Source organism: Chiloscyllium plagiosum, unplaced genomic scaffold, assembly GCF_037043375.1.
Source record: "Chiloscyllium plagiosum isolate Xiang-an unplaced genomic scaffold, Cpla_swu_hap1 HiC_scaffold_29, whole genome shotgun sequence".
NCBI classification, from domain to species: domain Eukaryota; kingdom Metazoa; phylum Chordata; class Chondrichthyes; order Orectolobiformes; family Hemiscylliidae; genus Chiloscyllium; species Chiloscyllium plagiosum.
The window spans coordinates 69,513,074-69,537,395 of record NW_028270167.1 but is presented as its reverse complement, the minus strand read 5'-3'; positions in this window follow the sequence as shown (position 1 = coordinate 69,537,395).

Below are 24,322 nucleotides of genomic sequence, written 5' to 3'. Positions count from 1 at the left end.
GGAGAGAATCTATCACAAAGAATACATCTAAAACAGTGAATGGCCACCTACCTGATTGGAAATGAACTGCTGGAATATTGGATACAGGCAGAGGAAGGGAGCTATCTTTCCTTTTGATCTACCCATGCGGGATCTGTGCAGACCTGGTCAGGCCAGCATCTTATGCCGACCTTGAACTGAGTGGCTAGTTCAGCTGTTCCACAGGACAGAAAAGAGTAAAACACAGTGCTGTGGGTTTGCAGTCACACAGAAAGCTGACCAGGGAAGGATGACCAACTGCTTTCTCTAATGGGCATGAGGCAAGCCGATAAGAACAGATTATAATTCTGTGGCTCTAGATTATGAACCAATGACGTGACCACCATGCACTGTCATCCCATCTTTCAGATTCTGTGCAGAGAACAAGTTAAACATCTCAAGTGCAATTGTTTTGCAATGGACATGTGGTAGAAGGGACGTGAAACAGCTGTATCCGGAATTAACAAATGCAAAAACGAAGGTTTATTCAGGAATTGCATGAGGCTGAGGAGGACACTGGATGTCACAACGGTGGTACTGGAAAGGATTGATGAGAGGGGAAGATATGGAGATGTAAACTGGGCAGGAGAAAATGAATCAAGGAGGTTGAGAACAGTCTGTTTCATCCTCGCATATTGGTGAGCAACTTGTGTTGAGTAATTTGCTCGTTATAATTTCTAAGGAATGGAATCTTTGATTGAAAATGAATACGTTGACTTGCACCTGTCCAAATTTTACATGTAATGAGCATCAATTCAGTTCAGACCGTTTCACTAGACAGCTTGAGTGACTTACCAGGAGCACCAACTATAGCAAGGATAGGATAGTAACCAGCTTGAATAACCATCAGTACATCTTCAATCCGCGATACTAATGATATCCAAGGCTGGGAAAGCCAGTAAAGACCATAGGATAAACTCCTTTCCATTGTTGGAATATTTCAGTCTACTGCTATCAGTTTCTGATCTCTCCTCACTCTCTGTCTGAAGCTGCGGATCCCTGTTACTGGTGTGGATGATGCTCCCGCTCATACGATGGGATAAAACACTGAAAGCATTGCCTTATTCATAGAAGAGATAAGTTCTCTAGGGACGCATAGGATCCATGGAGACTGACATAATCACAATCGCTGAATAAACAGCTCAGTTAAGCCCTTTCAATTCAATCCTATTTCATTAAAATTAAAAATAACTTTGAACATTCATGCATTCTGGGTGTGATATATGAGTGTGACTGAAGGAAGGAATGTTGAAGATGGAAGATTGATTGTATGTAATCATTCAGTCTGCCTTGGATATTGAAATAATGCCAGAGGTTTAACAGACCATAAACATGCTTCTCTGCTCACACATGGAGAAACAGATCCTGTAACTACAGACCAGTCATTGCAATATCAGTAAAACATTGAGAGAACATCTTTCATCCATGATCTGATGGCAAAATGTGCCTGAGACAATGTGGTTTTATAACAAACAAATCGCATGGATATGTTAACGGGGAATTGTACGTGACAAACACAATTCAGATTGTTATTCCAGAATCAGAGAGGGCAGGTGCGGGTCATGTTGTTGATGTTATCGATGCCCAGGAACTGTGATGAAGTATCGTTTACTGGACTTCATTTACATTGTGATTATGACATTGGGGAAAAGAGAGAAGATGGCAAGGGCTCGGGGACATGACTGTTCAGTCTGGGCGGAGGGACAGTGATGTTCCCAATCACTAGCTTTGGAATGTTACTCTTTATAACTCATATGAAGAACAGATTCAAGGGTACATCTACAATGAGGAATTAGCAGAAACAATATTAATGAAATGCATTTATGCAATACAAAATACAGGGAAAAGTGATTTTCTGTACAGACGGAAATATGCATACTACAAAGAGATACGGTTGTTAAAATGCACTCCTGATATGGAGCTATATAAATTGAAATGTGGATTACAAAACTATGGAAGTGGAGTGTGATATTTATCAATCATTATTTGATCAACAGCTGAGATCCTGATTTCCTTTCCGTCAGTGTAATAGAAAAGAAACAAACTTAACATTTTCTGGGAAACCTGAAAGAGAATGCTATGCTAATTCTGAAACTTTTCTGAACGTTGCAAAGACTTTGCTGAATTCTGCAGTCGAAGAAACAGCTTGACTTTGCTGAACTTTGTATACATTCAACCTGGCCTGGCGAGCAGGCGAATTCAGCAGAAACGCAAAGGAAAACATAAAGACAGTTATGTCCACGGCAAGGGAGTGAGAAAATAAGAAATTGAATGTTTCCCAGCCCATGTCCTTGAGCGTGTGATAAGAAGAGCATAAAAGGAATATGTTAATTATGTTCAGGGCCCTTAAACAAGGTGTGTTTGCCAAGTGTATTGGCTCCCTGCAGTGGTTAAAAATAAAGCTTTTCCTTTGCTCTTGCTCACATCTGAGTCCAGTCGGATTAATCTCCACGACAGTCCGCGATCCATCTGACTGAGATTCTCTGGACCAGTCTCTCACACAGTGGGGTTATTATCATTCCCTGCTGTTCTTGGCATAGTCTATTTTCTTAAAAATCCACCTTCTCCATGGTACTAATCTATTTACCGAATGGGTTTTGTTAGCTGTCAGTAACCTAGCTCTGTGACATTATTGGGAATAAGTGATCTGGGATGACAGCCAGTATCAGCACACTGCTCACAGTGTATGACACCCAGACAAAGGGTTTGCAGTCCACAGGAATTTCTAAATAAAACTTCTTACTTCTGACTGTCCATATCTATCCATCTCATTACAGCCTTGGTTCAAACATAGAAAATGGAGCTGAATTCCAGCCCTTGACAACATGCTACATTCTTTCAAATGTGGCATCATGGAACCCGAGCAAAAAGGGCATTGCGGGAATATACTCCATTATTGGTGTCATTGGAATTGTCATTGGTGTCACTGATAGGAAGATGGTCATTGTTGTTGGAGGTCAGTCATCTCTGCTCCAGAACATTTCTGCAGCAGTCCCTCAGGATAATGTGTATGTACTTTTGATCGCTGAGGTGGAAGTTTCATTAGCAGACGTTTCATCACCATACTAGTAACATCTTCAGTGACTCTTCAGATAAAGCCTCGATCCAAGCATCCTCAACTGCTTCATCAATGACCTTCCCTCCATCATAAGTCAGACGTGGGGATATTTGACAATGACTGCATAAGGTTCAGCACCATTCGCAAATGCTCAGATATGGATGTAGTCCATGCCCAAATGCAACAGGATCTGGACCCTCACCAGGCTTGGGCTGATAAGTGGCAAGTAACATTCACACCACACAGATGCTAGACAATGACCATCACCAATAAGAAACAATATAACAATTTGATATTCAGCAGCATTATCATCACTAAATTCTCCACTATCAATATCCTGGGGATTATCATTGACCAGACACTCAACTGGACTCGCCACATAAATACAAGAGCAGATCAGAGTCTAGGAATACTGCGTGAGTAACTCACTTCCTGACTTCCCAAAGCCTGTCGATCATCTGCAAGGCACAAGTCAGGAATGAGATGGAATTCTCCCAATTGCCTGAATGAGTGCCGCCCCAAAAACACCAAGAAGCTTGACACCATCCTGGACAAAACAGTCCATTTGATTGGCATCACGTCCACAAGCATTCACTCCCTCCACCACCGTCTCTCAGTAGTAGAAGTGTGCACTATCTACTGGACACACTGCAGAAATTCCCCAAAGATCCTGAGACAGCATCTTCCAATCCCACGAACACGTACGTCGAGAATGGCAAAGGCTGCAGACTTATGGGAATACCACCACCTACAAATTCCCTTCCAAACCAGTCAACATCCTGATGTGGAAATATATCGCCGTTCCTTCACTGTTGCTAGGAGAAAAAAAAAACTGAACTTCCCTCCTTCATAGCATTGCGGGTCAACACACAGCAGGTGGACTGCAGCGGTTCAAGTAGGCAGCTCAGTACCACTTTCTCAAGGGGGAAACGAGGGACGGGCAAGAAATGGTGGGGCCATCCAGAGATGGAGAAAGTGAGGTCTGCAGATGCTGGAGATCAAAGTTGAAACTTTATTGCTGGAACAGCACAGCAGGTCAGGCAGCATCCAGGGAACAGGAGATTCGACCTTTCGGGCACAGGCCCTTCTTCAGGAATGAGCAGAGAGTGTTCCGCAGGAGAAGATAAAAGGTAGGGAGGAGGGACTTGGAGGAGGGGCGTTGGAAATGTGATAGGTGGAAAGAGGTCAAGGTGAGGGTGATAGGTCGGAGTAGGATGGAGGCGGAGAGGTCAAGAAGAAGACTGCAGGTCAGGAAGGCGGTGCCGGGCTGGAGGGATTCGGCTGAGACAAGGTGGGGGGAGGAGGGATGAAGAAACTTGTGAAGTCCAAGTTCATCCCCTGTGGTTGGAGGGTTCCCAGTCGGAAGATAAGACGCTCCTCCTCCGACCGTCGCGTTGTTGTGGTTTGGCGGTGGATGAGTCCAATGACCTGCATATCCTCGGTGGAGTGGGAGGGGGAGTTGAAATGCTGTGCTACAGGGTGGTTGGGTTGGTTCGTCCGGGTGGCCCAGAGGGGCTCTCTGAATCGCTCCGCAAGTAGGCGGCCTGTCTCCCCAATATAGAGGAGGCCACACCGGCTGCAGCGGATGCAGTCGATGATGTGGGTGGAGGTGCAGGTGAATCTGTGGCGGATATGGAAGTTTCCTTTGGGGCCTTGGAGAGAAGTGAGGGGGGAGGTGTGGGCGCAAGTGTTGCACCTCCTGCGGTTGCAAGGGAAGGTGTCGGGAGTGGAGATTGGGTCGGTGGGGGGTGTGGATCTGACAAGGGAGTTGCGGAGGGAGTGGTCTCTACGGAAAGCTGATAGGGGATGGGAGGGAAATATATCCTTGGTGCTGGGGTCTGTTTGGAGGTGGCGGAAGTGACGGCGGATGATGCGCTGTACATGGAGATTGGTGGGGTGGTAGGTGAGGACCAGTGGGGTTCTGTCCTGGTGGCGGTTGGAGGGGCGGGGCTCAAGGGCGGAGGAGCGGGAAGTGGAGGAGATGCGGTGGAGGGCATCGTCGACCCGATGCCGCATCAAAAAAAAGATTTTTAAAAAATAGTTCCAAGTTGAGCATGCCATTAGAATAGGTTATCTGATTTGAACATGAACAGGAAAGCAATGCTTCTTATACAGAACATTGTAGATATTTTGTTATTAGAAGGGTGTTCAGTGTTCGATGACTTATTGTTGCTGTGTGTTGTGATAAATTGCATCTGTTTTGTTTAATTCAACAACACTGGCATAACGGGATCGATCCTTCGGAAATACCAGACTGAAAATGACAATCATCGGAGAGACAACGTACTCCCACCAGATGAGACTTACAGATCGCTGTTTATATTCAACGTTTAATGGACTACTGGCCGACACTGAATCTTCCCACCATCATATCATAGGGGTTACCATTGAACAGAACATGAAGCAAAATCAATATACAAATACAAGGGTTACAAAAGCAGGTCAGAGACTTACAATTCTGCACTGAATAATAGACCCTACTACCTAAAGAGCATGAGATATTGTAATAGATTTAGTCCATTCAGCCCATTCCTTCACTCTGAAACTGCCATTTTGTCATTGTCTGTGTGACTAGTGGAACTATCTTCTACACACTTACTGTATCAATCTTTGCATTGATCAACCAGTTTCTATCGGATACCTCACCTCCCATTTTTCTAAATTCCATCGAGTATACACAATGCCGTGCATATGACAAATCACCATCCCCAGGATGGATCACCTCCAACACCAGCAAATCTTCCCCCAGAGATAGTGCCCAAAACAACTTGCAAATGCCGTCTGAAGATAGCCCATTACATTCTTAGCAGTATGTCTCCTCTCTTGCATTCTAGATCCCTTGAAATGAATGCTAACATTGCATTTACTTTCCTAACCGCCAACTGAACCTGCACATTAACCATAAGAGAGGATGAGTGCTTCAAAATCCTTTTTGTGCTTCAGATGCAATGGACCCTATTAGAACATAGTGTCTGCCTCTATTCTGCCAAACAAAGTGCATAATCTCACACGATCCCATATGTGTTCCATCAGTCATGTGTTTGCCCACAGCCCTAATGCATCCTCCCCACTTCATGACGATCGCCTGCCCAACCAACCATCACTGTATCATCTCCAAACTTAGCAAAACTGCGCTCAGGTCGTTTGTTCAGGTGGTTCACGTAAATGGCACTTCCTGACTCTCTAAGGACTGTCCACCATTGAAAAGACGCAGCGTTCAAGGTGGTTGACTCCATTCAGCTTAAATCAGTGGCTTGACTGGAATTATACCTTTAAAATATTCACTCCCTGCACCACTGACACCCAGTAGGAGCACACCCTGCCCCCGATTTGTTGTGCATTTACCCCGTTATGGTGACAAAGAACTTGATGGCGCACAATCCAAATCTAATGATGTCACTCTGTCTCAACACTAACTGTGTGTTGCTCATAACAACCAATGTCACTGTGTGTTGATGATGACAGAGAAAGCTGGGGGAGAGAATGTCTATGATGGATGACTGTGACTGCAAGCGTGAAACCTGCCCTCACAGCCTCGGATGTACATGTGCCTGCTATCACCACGGCAGACATGATCAGTCTTCCTGCAGGTCAAATCAAGGAAAGTGACAGACCTGCAGTGTGTTCCTGGCTGAGCACTCAGATGCTGTGAGGACCAACTAGCAGAGTATTAAAAACGACTTCAACTTCTCCCTCCTGAAGGCGAAATCCCAACCCACTTCAAGAAGACTACCATCATCCTTGTAACTGAGAAATCACATGCAACGTTCCTTAATGACTACCGCCCAGTAGCTCTGACTTCAATAAACATGAAGTGCTTTGAGACGCTGGTTATGGCCCACACCACCTTCAGTCTCCCAGCCTGACCTGCTGTCCTATAGTGTGCCGACTGATGTAACGGGTCCACAACGGATTCCATATAGCTGCTCTGCACTCATCCATGGAACATCTGGACAACAAGGATGCCTACACCAGACTCCTGGTCATTGACTACAGCTCCACCTTCAACATCATTATCCCCTCCAGACTTATCTCAATACTCTGTGACCTTGATCACGGCTCCACACTCTGCAACTGGATACCCTGGTTTCGGACACACAGACCACAATCTGTGAAGATAGATATCTGCATATTCTCCACAATAGACCTCAACACTGGAACTCCTAGAGGATGTGTTCTCAGCCCCACATTGTACTCTCCGTGCACCCACAGAAGTGTCCTCAGCCCCCTACTGTACTCCCTGTATATCCACAGCTATGTCCGCAGCCCCATACTGAGCTCCCTGTACTCCCACGGTTGTGTCCTCAGCCCCCTACTGTAGTCCCTACACTCCATTGGCTGTGTCCTTGTCCCCATACCCTACTCCCTCTACTCCCAACGTTGTGTCCTCAGCCCCATACCCTACTCCCTCTACTCCAATATCTCTGTCTTCACCCCTACTGTACGCCCTGTACACACACGGCTCTGTTGTCAAATTCCAAACAACGCCAGCTTCAAGTTCGCTGATAAAATCACCAAATCAGGAGGGATATCAAATAGCGATGAGTCAGAATACAGAAAGGAGATCGAGGGCTTAGTAGCATGGTGTAATGATAATAACCTCTTTCTCAAATTCAGCAATAGTAAGGAACTGATCATTGAGTTAAGAAAGAAAGGAGAGGAACACACCGTCATTTATATCAATGGTTGAGGGACTGCAGAGCATCAACTCCCTTTGAGTGACAATAACTGACAACCTATCCTGGTCTTCTTGCATTGGTGTGACAGTCAAGAAGGTTCAATAACGCCTCTTCTTCCTCAGGAGGCTCAGGAAATTCAGCATGTACTACTTCGACAGATACACCATTGAGAGCATACTGTCTGAGTGCGTCACGGCTTCATACAGCAACGCTCTGCCCAGGACGACAAGAAACTAGAGAAGGTTGGGTGCACAGCCAACGTTCCAAACGAATGACTCTATTTACACGGCTCGTTGCCGCAGAAAGGCTGCCAACATCAAGAACAAAGAACATAGAACATAGAACAGTACACACAGAACAGGCCCTTCAGCCCACGATGTTGTGCCGACTATTGATTCTCATGCATGGACCTTCACATTTCTGTGACCATTTGCATGTCCAGCAGTCCCTTAAATGTCCGCAATGACCTTGCTTCCACAACTGATGCTGGCAACGCATTCCATGCTCTCACGACTCTCTGTATAAAGAACCCGCCTCTGACATCCCCTCTACAGTTTACTCCTACCAGCTTAAAACTATGACCACTCGTGTTAGCCATCTCTGCCCTGGGAAATAGTCTCTGGCTATCGATTCTATCTATGCCTCTCATTATCTTGTATAATCAGTCAGGTCCCATCTCCTCCTCCTTTTCTCCAATGAAAAATGTCCGAGCTCAGTCATCATCTCTTCATAACATAAGCCCTCCAATCCAGGCAGCATCCTGGTAAACCTCCTCTGAACCCTCTACAAAGCACCAACATCTTTCCTATAATAGGGCGATTAGAACTGTACGCAGTATTCCAAGTGTGGTCTAACCAAAGTTTTATAGAGCTGCAACAAGATCTTAGGACTTTTAAACTTAAATCCCCTGTTAATGAAAGCCAAAACACCATATACGTTCTAAACAACCCTGTCACCTGGGTGGCCATTTTAAGGGATCGATGTACCTGCACACCAACATCACTCTGTTCCTCCACACTGCCAAGAATCCTATCCTTAATCCTGTACTCAGTTTTCAAATTCGACCTTCCAAAAGTGGGCGGCACGGTTGCACAGTGGTTCGCACTGCTGCCTCACAGCGCCAGAAACCCGGGTTCAATTCCCGCCTCAGGCGACTGACTGTGTGGAGTTTGCACTTCTCCCCGTGTCTGTGTGCGTTTCCTCCGAGTGCTCCGGTTTCTTCCCACAGTCCAAAGATGTGCAGTTCAGCTGAATTGACCATGCTAAATTGCTCGTAGTGTTCGGTAAGGGGTGAATGTAGGGGTATGGGTGGGTTGCGCTTCGCCGGTGTTGTGTGGACTTGTTGGGACGAAGGGCCTGTTTCCACACTGTAAGTCATCTAATCTAAAAAATGCATCACCTCGAATTTATCCAGGTTGAACTCCATTTGTCACCTCTCAGCCCGTCTCTGCATCCTGTCAATGTCCCGCTGCAGCCTAGAACAGCCCTCCATACTGTCAACGACACCTCCGACCTTTGTGTCATCTGCAAACTTGCTGAGCCATCCTTCAATCCCCTCATCCAAGTCATTAATAAAAATTACAAACAGTAGAGGCCCAAGTACAGAGCCCTGTGGAACACCAATCACCACTGACTTCCAGGCAGAATATTTTCCTTCTACTACCACTCACTATCTTCTGTTGGCCAGCCAATTCTGTATCCAGACAGCTAAGTTCCCCTGTATCCCATTCCTCCGGACCTTCTGAATGAGCCTACCATGGGGAACCTTATCAAATGCCTTGCTGAAGTCTATATACACCACATCCACAGCTCGACCCTCATCAACATTTCTAGTTACATCCTCAAAGAACTCGATAAGGTTTGTGAGGCATGATCTGCCCCTCACAAAGCAGTGTTGACTGCATTTAATCAAGCCATGCTCTTCCAGATGGTCATAAATCCTATCCCTCAAAATCCTTTCTAACACCTTGCAGACGACAGACGTGAGACTTACTGTTCCATAATTGCCGGAGATTTCCCTCTTTCCTTTCTTGAAGAGAGGAATTACATTTGCCTCTCTCCAGTCCTCAGGTACGACTCCGGTGGAGAACGAGGATTCAAAGAACTTCGCAATTCGTGAAGCAATTGCATTTCTCGTTTCCCAAAGCAACCGAGGACAAATCTGGTCCGGGCCTGGCGACTTTTCAATCTTAATGGTTAACAAAATTTTCAGCACATCAGCTTCCTCTATCTCTATCCATTCCAGTATGCACACCTGCTCGTCAATAGTTTCATTCACTACAAAGTTCGTTTCTTTCATAAAGACAGAAGCAAAAAATACATTTAGGGCTTCCCCTACCTCTTCAGACTCCACGCAGAAGTTCCCTATGCTATCCCTGATCGGCGCTACTCTTCCTTTGACCATTCCCTTATTCCTCACATAAGTGAAAAATGCCTTTGTGTGCTCCCTAATCCATTCTGCCTCGCCTTTCTCTTGCCACCTCCTAGCTCTCCTCAGACCATTTTTGAGCTCCTTCCTCGCCTGCCTGTAATTCTCTAGATGGAAATGTGTTGCTGGAGAAGCGCAGCAGGTCAGGCAGCATCTAGGGAACAGGAGAATCGACGTTTCGGGCATTACCCTTCTTCAGGAATGAGGAAAGTTTGTCCAGCAGGCTAAGATAAAAGATAGGGAGGAGGGACTTGGGGGAGGGGCGTCGGAAATGTGATAGGTGGAAAAAGGTCAAGGTGAGGGTGATAGGACAGATTGGGGTGGGGGCAGAGAGGTCGGGAAGAAGATTGCAGGTTAGGGAGGCGGTCCTGAATTTGATGGATTTGACTGAGACAGGCTGGGGGGAGGGGAAATGAGGAAACTGGTGAAATCCGAGTTCATCCCTTGTGGTTGGAGGGTTCCTAGCCGGAAGATGAGGCGTTCTTCCTCCAACCGTCGTTTCACTGTGGTCTGACGATGGAGGAGTCCAAAGACCTGCATATACTTGGTGGAGTGGGAGGGGGAATTGAAATGTTGAGCTACAGGGTGGTTGGGTTGGTTGGTCCGGGTGTCCCAGAGGTGTTCTCTGAAACGCTCCGCAAGTAGCCGGCCTGTCTCCCCAATATAGAGGAGGCCACATCGGGTACAGAGGATGCAATAGATGATATGTGTGGAGGTACAGGTGAATCTGTGGCGGATATGGAAGTTTCCTTTGGGGCCTTGGAGGGAGGTGAGAGGGGAGGTGTGGGCGCAAGTCTTGCACCTCCTGCGGTTGCAGGGGAAGGTGCCGGGAGTGGAGGTTGGGTTGGTGGGGGGTGTGGATCTGACGAGGGAGTCACGGAGGGAGTGGTCTTTACGGAATGCTGATAGGGGTGGGGAGGGAAATATATCCTTGGTGGTGGGGTCCGTTTGGAGGTGGCGGAAATGACGGCGGATGATGCGCTGTACATGGAGGTTAGTGGGGTGGTAGGTGAGGACCAGTGGGGTTCTGTCCTGGTGGCGGTTGGAGGGGCGGGGTTCAAGGGCGGAGGATCGGGAAGTGGAAGAGATGCGGTGGAGGGCATCGTCGATCACGTCGGGGGGGAAATTGCGGTCCTTGAAGAAGGAGGCCATCTGGGATGTGCGTTTTTGGAACTGGTCCTCCTGGGAGCAGATGCGGCGGAGTCGAAGGAATTGGGAGAATGGGATGGCGTTTTTGCAGGGGGCAGGATGGGAGGAGGTGTAGTCCAGGTAGCTGTGGGAGTCGGTCGGTTTGTAGTAGATGTCCGTGTTGTAATTCTCTAGAGCTGAGCTTGACCCTAGCTTTCTCCACCTTATGTCAGCTACCTTCTTCCTTTTGACGAGAAACTCCACCGCTATCGCAGATTACTGAGGGAAGGGAGACAGGAAATAGCTGGGGCATTAAAAGAAATCTTTGTAGCATCCTTTAACTCAACTGAGGTCCCGGAGGACTGGAAAGTTGTTGTTTAAGAAGGGTAGCATGAATAATCCAGTTAATTATAGACCGGTAAGCCTGTCATCAAGGGTAGGGGAGCTGCTAGAGAAGATACTGAGGGATAGAGTCTTTTCTCATTTGGATTAAAATTGTCTTATCAGTGATAGGCAAGTTGGTTATGTGCAGGGAGGGTCATGTCTTACCAACTTAATAGAATTATTTGAGGAAGTGACAAAGTTGATTGATGAGGGAGGAACTGTAAATGTCATGTACATGGACTTCAGGAAGGCGTTTGAAAAGTTTTTCCATAGTCGGGTTATGGAGAAAGTGAAGTCACATGGGGTCCAGGGTGTGCTAGCGACATGGACAAAGACCTGGCTGGGCAACAGGGTACAGAGCGTAGTAGATGAAGGCAGTTTCTCAAAATGGAGAACTGTGACCAGTTGTGCTCCATTTAAGATGTTTCCAGCAAGATACATGAATGGGGCGGGAGCAAAGGAATGCAGACCCTTAGAAAATAGGCGACTGATTTCGATAGAGGATCTGGATCAGCACAGGATTTGACCGACAAATGGCCTGTTGTACTGGAATTTTCTTAGTTCTAACATTACCAAAGACCCATCACATGCCTGTAAAGATCTCCCACAACCTCTTCCATCAGGCAAAAAGATACAGAAGCTTGAAAACACAGATCAACTGGTTCAGTAACGGCTTCTTCCTGGCTGTTATTAGACGGATGAATGGACTCTCTAATCTCAGATAATGCTGATCTTGTTCAAGTTGATCTCACCTAGCGCATGCTCTGTGCACCGTAACCTTTCTGCCTCTCAGACATGTTTTACAGCCATCGTTCTGTACATCTTTGCTTACTATGATCTGCCTGGACATATTGGTACAGGTCAAAATAAATCCTCACCTCCACCCTCCAGTGCTCACTCCCAGTTCTCCTTCGGTCCTCGCCCCCAGCTTCTCCCAGACCCCCCCCAGCTTCCTGTGACCCCATCCCCCAGCTCCCCGTGACCTTTGTCTCTCACTGTGTCTCTCACACTGTCTGTTACCCTGTGTTTTCCTTTTCCCTGCCTTCCGTTTCTTTCCCTGAACTGATTATCTTCCCTTCTCCCTGTCCATGTGACGGTTTGTTTCCTTGTTTTGTTTCCGTTCTCTCTTTGACTGACTGTCCATCTGTTTCCCTCGCTGTGTTCTCTCTCTCCTTCCCTTCGTGTCTGTCTCTTTCTCCCTCGTTGTGATGGTGATGGCTTCTCTATTCGTTTGAAGCCGGTGATGGCTCATTGGTTCGATGCTGGCAATTCAATTAACTCAACTGGGTTTTGATATCGAAGACATAATTTAAAATTATTCGTTAAATTTCAATTGTTGTCAAAACAGCACCCAGAACATGGGTATCCATTTAACAGCCAATTGTTACATCTAACTATTTTAGAACAAGCCGTCTCCCAATGTTCCGTACACTGGCAACTGAAAACATTCTATTCACGTGCATAATGGGCTGACATGGTAACTACTCTGCCCAGGACCATAAGAAACTACAGACGGTTGTGTGCACAGCCCAGCCCATCACGGAAGACCACCTTCCATCATTTATACTTGTCATTGTCGCAGAAAAGCTGGCAACATCAAAAATCTCTCCCAAACCGGTAATGATCTCCTCCAACCTCTTCCAACAGGGATGAGGCACAAAGGCTTGAAAACATGGACCAGCATGCTCAAGAACACTTCCTTCCCTACTATAATTAGACTGACGAATTGACATCTCTAACTTTTCAAATAATATTAATCTTGCTAATGTCGATTTTGCTTTGCTCACCTCTTGTGAAGCTGTAACCATGCATGCCTCACTGTGTGTAAGTACCCCACGATCTCTGTTGTCTTGTTTGCTATCATGTGCCTGCACTACTTGCAAAACAAACCTTTCCATTGTACATTTGACTAAAATAAATCAAATCAATTCAGATCAATCATGTGCACTTCATTGGCTCAAGGTCTTCTCAAGGGCAACTGTGAAAGTGAACTAATGCTGGCCCAGTCAGCGACACCCATGTCGCATTAACAAATGTAAGAAGATGAGCACAGTCAGGGAATACTGACAGGGGGAATCAAATCTCTTAAAACATGATCTTAGACAAATACAGATTTCTCTCGCTATCTGAAAGAAACCGTTCACTAGCTGATATAGTGTAAAGTGCAGTAGCACTAATGTGTATGGGAAAAGCTTCGCCTTTCTTCGTAAAAGTGAAAATTCTCCACTGATTTGTTTTGATTAGCGAAACAAGGCCCTAATGTAGATCATTCGGAAAGAGAGGTGGCGAAAAGCGAACTTTTGAAAAGCGGGGAATACCTGTATGTACATGGGCGTGATATTCAGGAAGATGGGAATGGCGAAAAATAAATGAGGTGATTCTCACATTTTATTTCCAGCCCAGCTAATTATGTTTCTCTTTGCTTCCTCTTTTTCTTCTATATCCCTCTTTCTCTATTGATTCCTCCTTCTCTTCAAAGCAAACTTCCCTGTCAACGGTATTAATCACACTCTTTTCCAGCTGCTTTCAGTTCAGGAAAGCTCCCCTGCACTTTCTGTTCGTTTCTTTGCATTGCCTTGTATAATTTCAGGTTTTCGGCATCTTCCTTTATTTGATTTCACCTTCAATTTTGTTATTTCGTGGGATGTTGGCATTTCTGCCAAGGGCAGCATTTGGTGTCCATCGCTAATTGCCCTGACTCTGAGGCTATTCCACAAGCCAATATAAAGTAAAGCACATTGTCATGGGTGTGAAGTCTCACTTAACCCAGACCAGGTAATAACATTAGTTTTCTTTACCGAAGGTGATCAGTGAAACAGGAAGGCTTTCAGACAAAATGTTACTTTTATGGTTGTCTTTGTGAAATTCACTTTTATTCCAATTCTTATCAGTTTTATTGAAATTCTGTCATCAGCTGTGGTGGAATTGAAACAAATTATTTGAAACAATATCTTTCGTTTAATAAGCTTTGCTTCTGAATTACATCCAGCGACATTCCTACATTCATATATTGTCCTAATCATGAAGTAACTTCCGAGACAAGAACAATTTTATGTTTGAAATATTTGTAATCGGAAAAGTGGTCAGAAGAGAGTTTGAAACATTAAGTCTCAATTTTACCAACGTGTAGGCAATGGATTGTTCAGCAACAGCACTGACGCAGAGATGGAAATTGGGGATATTAGGAGCTGGTCGTGGACAGGTTTGGTGACAGAGAGAACAGAAGACATAAATCAGTTCAGGACAAAAAGGGACCTCTAGGTTTGGCACAGTTTTTTTCTCAGATGTTTGTGATGGAGTGGTCTGCAATTCATAGATAATTAATGTAGACTGCAATTGAAACCGTAGACAGTGGTTTCTTTCTCTGACAAATATAGATAACAAAAATTGCAACGAAGTTCAAACTTGTTTGCGGGATTAATGAATGGACAGAGGTAGAGAACACCAACAATAGCGATAATAGGTTAGTAGCACACCCTCCACCCCGCCCAGAATAATCATTAGCACTGCTGATATCCGATATGGTAGAAATTCCCAACAGGGAGAAATCTTGAAAAGACTCAAGAAAAACCTCCTCTCCATTGTTGTAATGTTCCAGTCCGCTATTCTCAGATTCAGATCTGTCCTCTCTCTGTCTACGCAGCTGTTGATCTCCGCTACTGTTGGAATTGATGCATTTGCTACTACAGGGGATAGCGCACTGAATGAAGCCCTCGGCAATAGGACAGGGAAACCTTCCAGTGACACAGTTACATTGCATGGAGACTGACATTAATCATAGTCACTGAGCAACCAGTCCCAGCTTTCAATCCAGCACATTCTGTTCACAATATAACTGGACTGGATTACATGTTGACATTGCTGGCTATTGGTCAAATCTCCCATCACCAATTGCTCTAGTGAAGTCAGTTGTGAGGGAGAATGATGGATGTTATCTTTTCGTAGGCTTGATGATTCAGCTCTGTTATCCGTTTACTATGCTGTAACCATGTCTCCCCAAATCACTCCACCCCCCAAAAGAAACACAACCAGGATGTTGTAACTGTGCTGTTCTCTCCTCCACGGGAACAAACGCCAGCCAACACACTGTCACTGGGCACATTTGCCCTGAATATTGACAGGAAGTGTGGACTTCTCTGAATGTTCCTATCATTGCTCTAATAAAGGCAACTTTGGAACTTCTTTAGGGAATATGCTTCAGTAATTTATTTAGACAAATTGACAAACTTCTAAATGCAGTTTTATTTGCTGTAAAACCGTATTTGTTTATGCATTTTGGCCTCAGTCCAAAACCAAAAGTGATAATTACAATGAACTTATTCATTAAGACTTATGAATTAATGAGTCAGATTCGAATGAACATGACATTGGCTGGGAGATAGGACAAAATGGGGATAGTGGCTGTGGAGACTGCATGGGGAGTACCATGATATGCCCCAGTCATCATCACTCTTTCTGCCAGACAGAATTAAATGTAATGTACAACAAGGAAACAGCCAACATTTGGGAGATGCAACGCTGAATGACAAAGTGAACTGAACAGGATCATTTTAAATGTGATAAAGTGAACTATATTTTATGTACACACCATTTAATCATTGGGAATACAGATTAATTAGGATCACTGGACCAGAACATTAACTTTGATTTCACTTCACAGATACTGCCAGACCTGCTGAGCTTGCCCTCTAAGTACTGTTTTTTTTTTTGTTTGAGTTTGATCGTATTGTCCATATCTGGCAGGATACTTAAAATTAAAAGCAGACACTAATAACAAAAGGTGGAGGGCTATGGGGACAGTACAGGAGACAAAAAGGAGAGATATAGTCGTTCCAAGCTGGAAGAGACAATGGGCAGAGTTTCCCCCACTTTTGCTGTAAATAATTCTGTGTTATGTAATCAAAGTCTTTGGAGAGGGGGAAGACAAGCCGGTTCAACGAAGGACACAGAGTGTTCCACCATCAATAATTTATTTCTGTTATCTCATGAAATTTCAGCTGCCTCTGAAATGTCTTTTCAAACAAAGTGGCGTTCCTAAGATTTACAGGATATTCAGAAAAATATTATTTTTCCTTTGAATCTTAAAGAAGAAACAGATTTCGGCCGTAACAAAGGTGTCACAGACACACCAACGATAATAGGAAAAGGAAAGGACTACATTGTCCATATATAACCAAATTCAGCACGTAACCCTGTCAAGAAAATGAAATATAGTGATACGGAAACATGAAATACAAATAAAAAATGATGGAAAAGCGCAACAGATGAGGAAGCATCTGCAGAGAGAAACAAAGTTAACATATCGACTATGATGTGACACTGTTCTGAAAAAGTCACATTGGAATCAAAGGTTAATTCTGTGTATCTCTGCTCAGAGAGTGCCAGACCGGCTGAGTTTCCCTCTATCGATTTTTTTCTTTATTAACTGTGACAAATTGATTGATGTGAACGATACAAACAAAGCTGCTATCAGAGTAGAATCTCGAGTAATTTATAATCAAAAGAGAAAATTCTGGAAAATCTCAGCAGGTCTGACAGCATCTGTCAGGAAAGAAAAGAGCTGACGTTTCGAGTCTAGCTGCCTCTGTGCAGAGAAATCAGAATTAAAGTTTCTAGTTCAGTGGCCCTTCCTCAGAACGGATGGTAGCCCTGAAAGTGTGGCCCAGTGGTTAGCACTGCTGCCTCACAGCGCCTGTAGACCCGGGTTCAATTCCCGACTCAGGCGACTGACTGTGTGGAGTTTGCACATTCTCCCCGTGTCTGCGTGGGTTTCCTCCGGGTGCTCCGGTTTCCTCCCACAGTCCAAAGATGTGCGGGTCAGGTGAATTGGCCATGCTAAATTGCCCGTAGTGTTAGGTTAAAGGGGTAAATGTAGGGGTATGGGTGGGTTGCGCTTCGGCGGGTCGGTGTGGACTTGTTGGGCCGAAGGGCCTGTTTCCACACTGTAAGTAATCTAAAAAAAATCTAAAAAAAAAATATAACTTTGATCCGAGGGAAGTTCCTCTGATCTCACCTCTAATGACACTGGAAAAGCAGTTAAAATGGTAAAGGGAAAATGATAGAACACGGCTTATTTGAACAATGTGGTCACTGTCCTCACAACGTCTAAGGAAAAACTGATGCATGGACGTCTGATTCTGAGGAGAGGTTTGTCCTATTTGTGATGAGGCTGTTTGGTTAAGCGTTGTGACACAGAGACAGAAATAAAGTTCCACTCTTTATGGGTAACAGAACCACCACGTTCACGGTGCATTGGACAGTCCCAGACACACACTATTGTCAGTTTCAATTGGACATTGATCACCTCAATCTCATCATCCACTAAAGACCAATAGCAGCACAGAAGGCAGCAGTTCCCATCACCCCAGTTGCAAAGCAAAAATGGAAAGTAATGGCCAGTGGAAATGGGAGTAACGAGGGAACTGGTGTAACTTACAGTGGGAGTGGGAGAGGAAAGATGTGAAGAGATATCATCAATGGAAGAGTATGTAGCAGCAGAAGGGGTATTGCAAGAGAAGTAGGAGTGCAAAAAAAGAGTAAGAAGGCGAAGGAAGAACGGCTAATGAAGTATTAGTGATTGGGAAAAACTTGCTTTTGCAAGTGTGAGGTTGGGTGAAATTCCTGAAGAAGGGCATGTGCCCGAAACGTCGAATCTTCTGTTCCCTAGATGCTGCCTGACCTGCTGTGCTGTTCCAGCAATAAAGTTTCAGCTTGGGTGAAATATATCACTGTTCAGGAAAATTGGGATCTGGTTCCATTTTAAATTAAGATTTGATGTACTTCATTTTCTATCACTCGATTCTTGCTCAGATTGCACATTCACTCTATATTTCTGCATCTCTATCGAATGCAGCCGACATATTTTTTTTCCTCCTGGTGTGGCGTCTCAACATTTTTGATTTTTTTTAACAGTATGTATTTGCTTCCAGTTCAAGGTAGACATGAGCATATGGTTTGATCTCCTCCTGTTTGTCCAGAACGTAGAATTTAATTGAGTGTTTATCCTCATCACATTCACTGATTCAAGCAATGAGTCAGTGTCCATCCTGCAGGTGAAAAACTTCAGCTCCTACTATTGATAAAAAGAACAGCGCCACACAAATGGCTAATATTCCAGTGCAAGGTGCCAAACCCTAGTTCGTCTTAAATTCGGTACAGAATTTATGAATAAGACATGCTGAGGGGTAGAGTGTAAAAGGTGAATTCAACTCTGTGTCGAAAATGCTATTAGCAACTTCCTCACAATAGGTGTTAACTATTTAAATTCCCCAAAATAAGAACAGCAAGAGACTGGAATTCTTAATTCCTCTTCTGTGAATAGCATCTGGAGAAAAGGAAGGAAATCAAGGTTTGTTTGTGATCTTCATAACTGATGATGGTGAGAATGTGGAAGATGGATGGCAGCGGAATGATAACTAATGTTGGGGATGACACCAAGATTAGATGGGTGGTTCACAGTGAGGAGGAAAGGGTTAGGCTACAGGACGATATAAACAGATGATTTCTATACCCAGATTAATGGCCGATGAAGTTTAACACTGATAAATATGAGATAATGCACATCTGAATTAACAAGAGAAGTGTGTACTCAAACTGTGAAGTGCGAGGGCTAAAATTGCTCTTTTTTTCATTGCAGCAGGCAGGGTTGAGGAGGAAACCTGGTACAGGTGTACAAAAGCATAAAGGGAATGGAGAGAATGGACAGACGGCAGCTGTTTACCTTACTCGAAGGGTCAAAAACAAAGGGATACATGCTTAAAGTGAAAGGCAGGGAATTTAGAGAGGATTTGTGAGTCTGTTTTGAACTGAGAGAGTGGCACAGACATAGAATATAAAATTCCGACCGTGTGGAACTAGGCTCTTTGGTCCAACAAATCCACACTGACCCTCCAAAGAATAATCTACACAAACATGTTCCTCCTATATTTACCCCTGACCTACACATCCCTGAACACAATGGACAATTACGCATGGCCAATTCACCTAAACTGCACATCTTTGGATTGTGGGAGGAAACCGAAGTACCTAGAGGAAACCACGCAGATACGGAAAGAATGTGCAAAATCCATACAGGCTGTCACCCGAGGCTGGAATCATTCCTGGGTCACCGCGCTCGAAGGCCGGAGTTCTAACCACTGAGTCACCGTTCTGCCCCTGGTGACATGTGGCTGGTGAGTGAGCAGATAATCTCACAAACTTTCAAAAAAGCCTTTGGATATGCACTTGGTGGTGCAGGCTTGTATTTTCATTCAATAATTCTATGTGGCGGCATCCATGAACACTGATATATTCTGAAGCAAGAGCTAATGGCAGTCCCTGGTTTGTTCCATTGACTGTCTCAGTAAGTGAGCCTCCAGTGAAGTGCTGGCGTTATCTCTCACTTTCTATTTATGTGTGTCGGTTTCCTTGCGTTGGTCATGTAAATTCCTCTGTCGATTATGTCATTTCCGGACCTTTTCGTCAGAGGATGGGAGATGGCATCGAAATTGATGTGTTTGTTGATGGAGTTCCGGTTGGAATGCCATGTTTCTAGGAATTCTTGGGCTTGTCTCTGTTTGGCCTGTCCGAGGATGGATATGGAGATTAGTCAGAATGGCATACTTCCTTATCAGTACACAAGAAATTAGTGTTGGGGTCATGTATTTTGTGGCTAATAGAGTTTTGTACTCTATTATGTGTCAGCTGTGAATAAAAGTCAGTATCCAATTATTTCACATTGTAAATGCTCGCAAATATCTGATTATTTGGTGCAGCATAAGCATTTAAAATGCAAGTAATGCAAGGTCAGCTTCATTATGAAGTCTAATTATTACTCAGAACATGAATAATTTACATGTGTTGTTCTAATTGCTAAAACAAATATATCATTGCTTTGGCACAAAACCCTTTGGAAAGCTTTGACATTTCTCTGACACAATATTATATTCGTTGTCTTTTTCACTCTCCACATTTCATATTAAATATCATTCATTCTAAAAATTGGAAGTTTTCAAATTATTGTTCACTGAAATTTGATAACACAAATAATTTATTTAGTTTAATATTTACAGTTCATGTTGAATTATTGCCATTTTAAAATTGCTAGCAAATAGCAGAAGATCGTACATTTCACTCAGAAATTAAACTGATTGATTATATATAAATGTATAAGAACGCTAATTCTATTTGTGTGTTCAATCGTCTGCTCACTCTGAACATGAAATCATTCAGAAGCCACCCACTTTAAAAATATTGGAGTGGCAAAACATTGCTTTAATCTTGACGTTGAATATCTAATTCTAATCACCACAAGAGTTGTGTTCTTTCTTGATAAAATAAAATGGACATGCTTTATTTCTGTGTTAGGAAATTTTGACAGGAGTTTATATTTTAGTTCCATAAATATAGAATTAACAGAATTGATTTAAGATATTATAGTTTAGTTGAATGGTTATCGTTCTCATTTTATTGTTGCCCAATTCATGAAATATAGCAAACATCCGATTATTGTTCGGGTCAGTAAACTCAACACCTTGCAATACGCTGCGCTGAAAATTGCTTCCAATTTATCTGAAATCATTTACAGTGTTATTGGACCTTACAGCTGCCTGTGATACCAAGAGACACAGTGGCCTGTTCCAAAATCTGTGCATGGAGCTTCTAACATGGTTCAGGCCAGTCAGTCAAACATTACTTCAAAACAAATAAGTTGGAATCCTCCTTGGGCAGGGGGATAACCCGCCAAAAGACTATCACTGGTCTCAGTGCAGGTGCAAATATTGTCCAGGCTAAATGCTAATGGCTGACCAGCAACCAGGTTTTGAAATTCATCTTCAGTCAGAGCCTGGCCCAGAGAGCAGACGTGTTGACACGGAGAGCCAGAATCTCACCATACAAGTTACCTACGGTGATGAAATCTGACCTGTCTCCCAGACTCCATATATCTGCACCCTGGACCAGAAATGGATGAAAACGTTAACAAGTTGACAATCTATTGCAGTGCCTTGTGTCTCACAAAGAAACCTCTAAAGCCATATCCAATAAATGTCACATTCACATTCTCCAGTATTAAAATAAAATTGTACATCTCTATGAATGGTCAGAGATTACTACATGGATCACACAGTAGAATTGATGTGAAGTAACCAGCAGCAAACGGCAATCCACAAATCACATTAATAACTGAACTTGGTGGAATCTGTCTGGTCAAAGTAAACAAACATATTATACTGGCTTTCAGGCGACTGTAACAATGCACACCATAACTGGAGGTTTTGGTCTTACACCCCTCCAAAGCTTCCTGATCTCACACACATCACTCCCGTACACATTCAACAATTTAAGGGGAATCCATAAGCTGGGTGAAACTGGAAACATAGAACAGTGCAGCACTGTACAGACCCTTTGGCCGTTGACGTTCTGTTGACATTTTATACGACTCTAAGATCAGACTCACCTACATATCTTTCATTATACTATCATTCATGTGCCTATCCAATTAAATATACCTAATAGAGCTGGTTTTACTACAACTGTTGGCTGTTCAGTGCACACACCCACCACTCTCTGTGTAAAGAACTTACCTCTGACATCTCCCCTAAACCTTCCACCAATTACTTTAAAATCATACCCCCTCGAGATAGCCATTTCCACCCTGGGAGAAAGTCTCTGGCTATCCACTCTATCTATGCCTCTCATCATCTTGTATACCGCTGTCAAGTCAGGTTCCATTCCTCTTCGTTACAATGAGGAAAACACCCGAGCTCCCTCAAATTTTCTTTGCAGGACATGCCCTCCAGTCCAGACAACATCTTGAAAAATTTCCTCAGCAACCTCACCTCTTCCACATCTTTCCTATAACGAGGCAACCAGAACTAATCACAATATTCTAAATGTGGTCTCACCAGGGCTGGATAGAGTAGCAGCATAACCTCGCAGCTTTTAATCTCAATCCATCGGCTAATGAACACATCAAACGACATCTTAACAACCTTATAAACCTGGGTAGAAACATTGTGGGAGCTATGCCATGGCCCATATGATCCCCGTTCCTCCACCATGTAAGAATCCTGCTTCTAACCCTGTATTCTGCATTCAACGACGACCTTCCAAAATGAATCATATTCCACTTTTCCATATTGAGCACCAAATGCCACTTAGCAGCTGAGTCCTGCTCCTGTGAATGACCTGTTGCAAACTACAACAGTTCTCCACACTATCCACAATTCCACCAACCTGAATTACATAATCAAACTTACGAACCTACTCTTCCAGTTCGTCATCCAAGTCATTTATCAAAATCACAAACAGCAGAGGTCCCAGAACCGATCCCTACGGAACACCACTTCTCACCTAGTTCCACACTGAATACTTCCCACTTACCACCACCCTCTGTATTCTATGGGCTAGCCAATTCTGTATCCAGACAGATAGATCTCCCTGTATGCCATGTCTCCTTACTTTCTAAATGAAACTACCACGAGGAAGCTTATCAAACATCTTGTTAAAATCCATGCACTCCACATTCACTGCTCTACCTTCTTCAGTGTGCTTAATTCCATCCTCAAAGAATCCAATAAGAGTTGTGAAGTATGACCTGCCCCTCACAAAGCAGTGCTGACTATTTCTAATCAAACTATGATTTTTCAGAATCCTCTCCAATACTTTTGGCCATTACTGTTGTAAGACTGACTGGTCTGCTATTCTCAGGACAATCCCTGTTTACTTGCCTGAACAAGGGACTAACATTTGCCACCCTCCAATCAACCGACGCTACTCCAATGGAGAGTGAAGATGCAAAGACCACCGCCAAAGGCACAGAAATGTCTTCCCTCTCTTCCTATAGTAACCTAGGGTGTTTCCTGTCTAGCCAAGGGATTTATCTATCCTTATGTTTGTACTTCAATCAGTCTGTATTTCACCTCAACTTGTTTACTCCCTGCCCAACCAACTGATTGACTGCTTTCCATTTCAGGGCTCTATACAGTGCTGCCTTCCGGAGCAAGTATGTTTCCCTATATCCTGTGTATTATGAATGGAAAACATGGGAAGGGCAGATGCCCAAATCTTTGACTCTGCTGCTCCGCAGATGCTGCCTGACTGCTTTTGCAGCGGCACAATTTTCGACTCTGATCACCAGGATCTGCAGTCCTCACTTTCTCCATTACTGAGGGCTGCCCCCTTTGCACACTGAGCAGGGAACTAATCAGCAGAAACTCGAGGTATCTGGAGCTGACTGTTCAGTTCTGGAAAGTTGCATTTGATGAACACATTTACTAAAAACGAAATTAAAGTTCAACAAATATTAATTCAGTCCCAGAGTTACAGTTTTGGTTCATGAATTGGACAGGTTGATAACGAACAAGGAATGACTGAAGAACTCCGAGGTACAGAGTATTCCAGGTAATATATTCCATGTTGGATGTGCTTTACCTTAAGGGTGGTAATATTATCAGGCAGACAGATATGAAAAGGAAATGAGGTGACATGTGGAATTGTAACATTTTTGCCACTTCTGAGATGTGTTTGAGGTAGGTCAGGGCTGACAACTCAATATTCTGTGGTACCAGAACTATACTCAGGACAGGAGAAAGGGTAAAAGAGGAGGTGATGTTGCCTTATTAATGGTGGAGTTAGTTACTGGCGTTA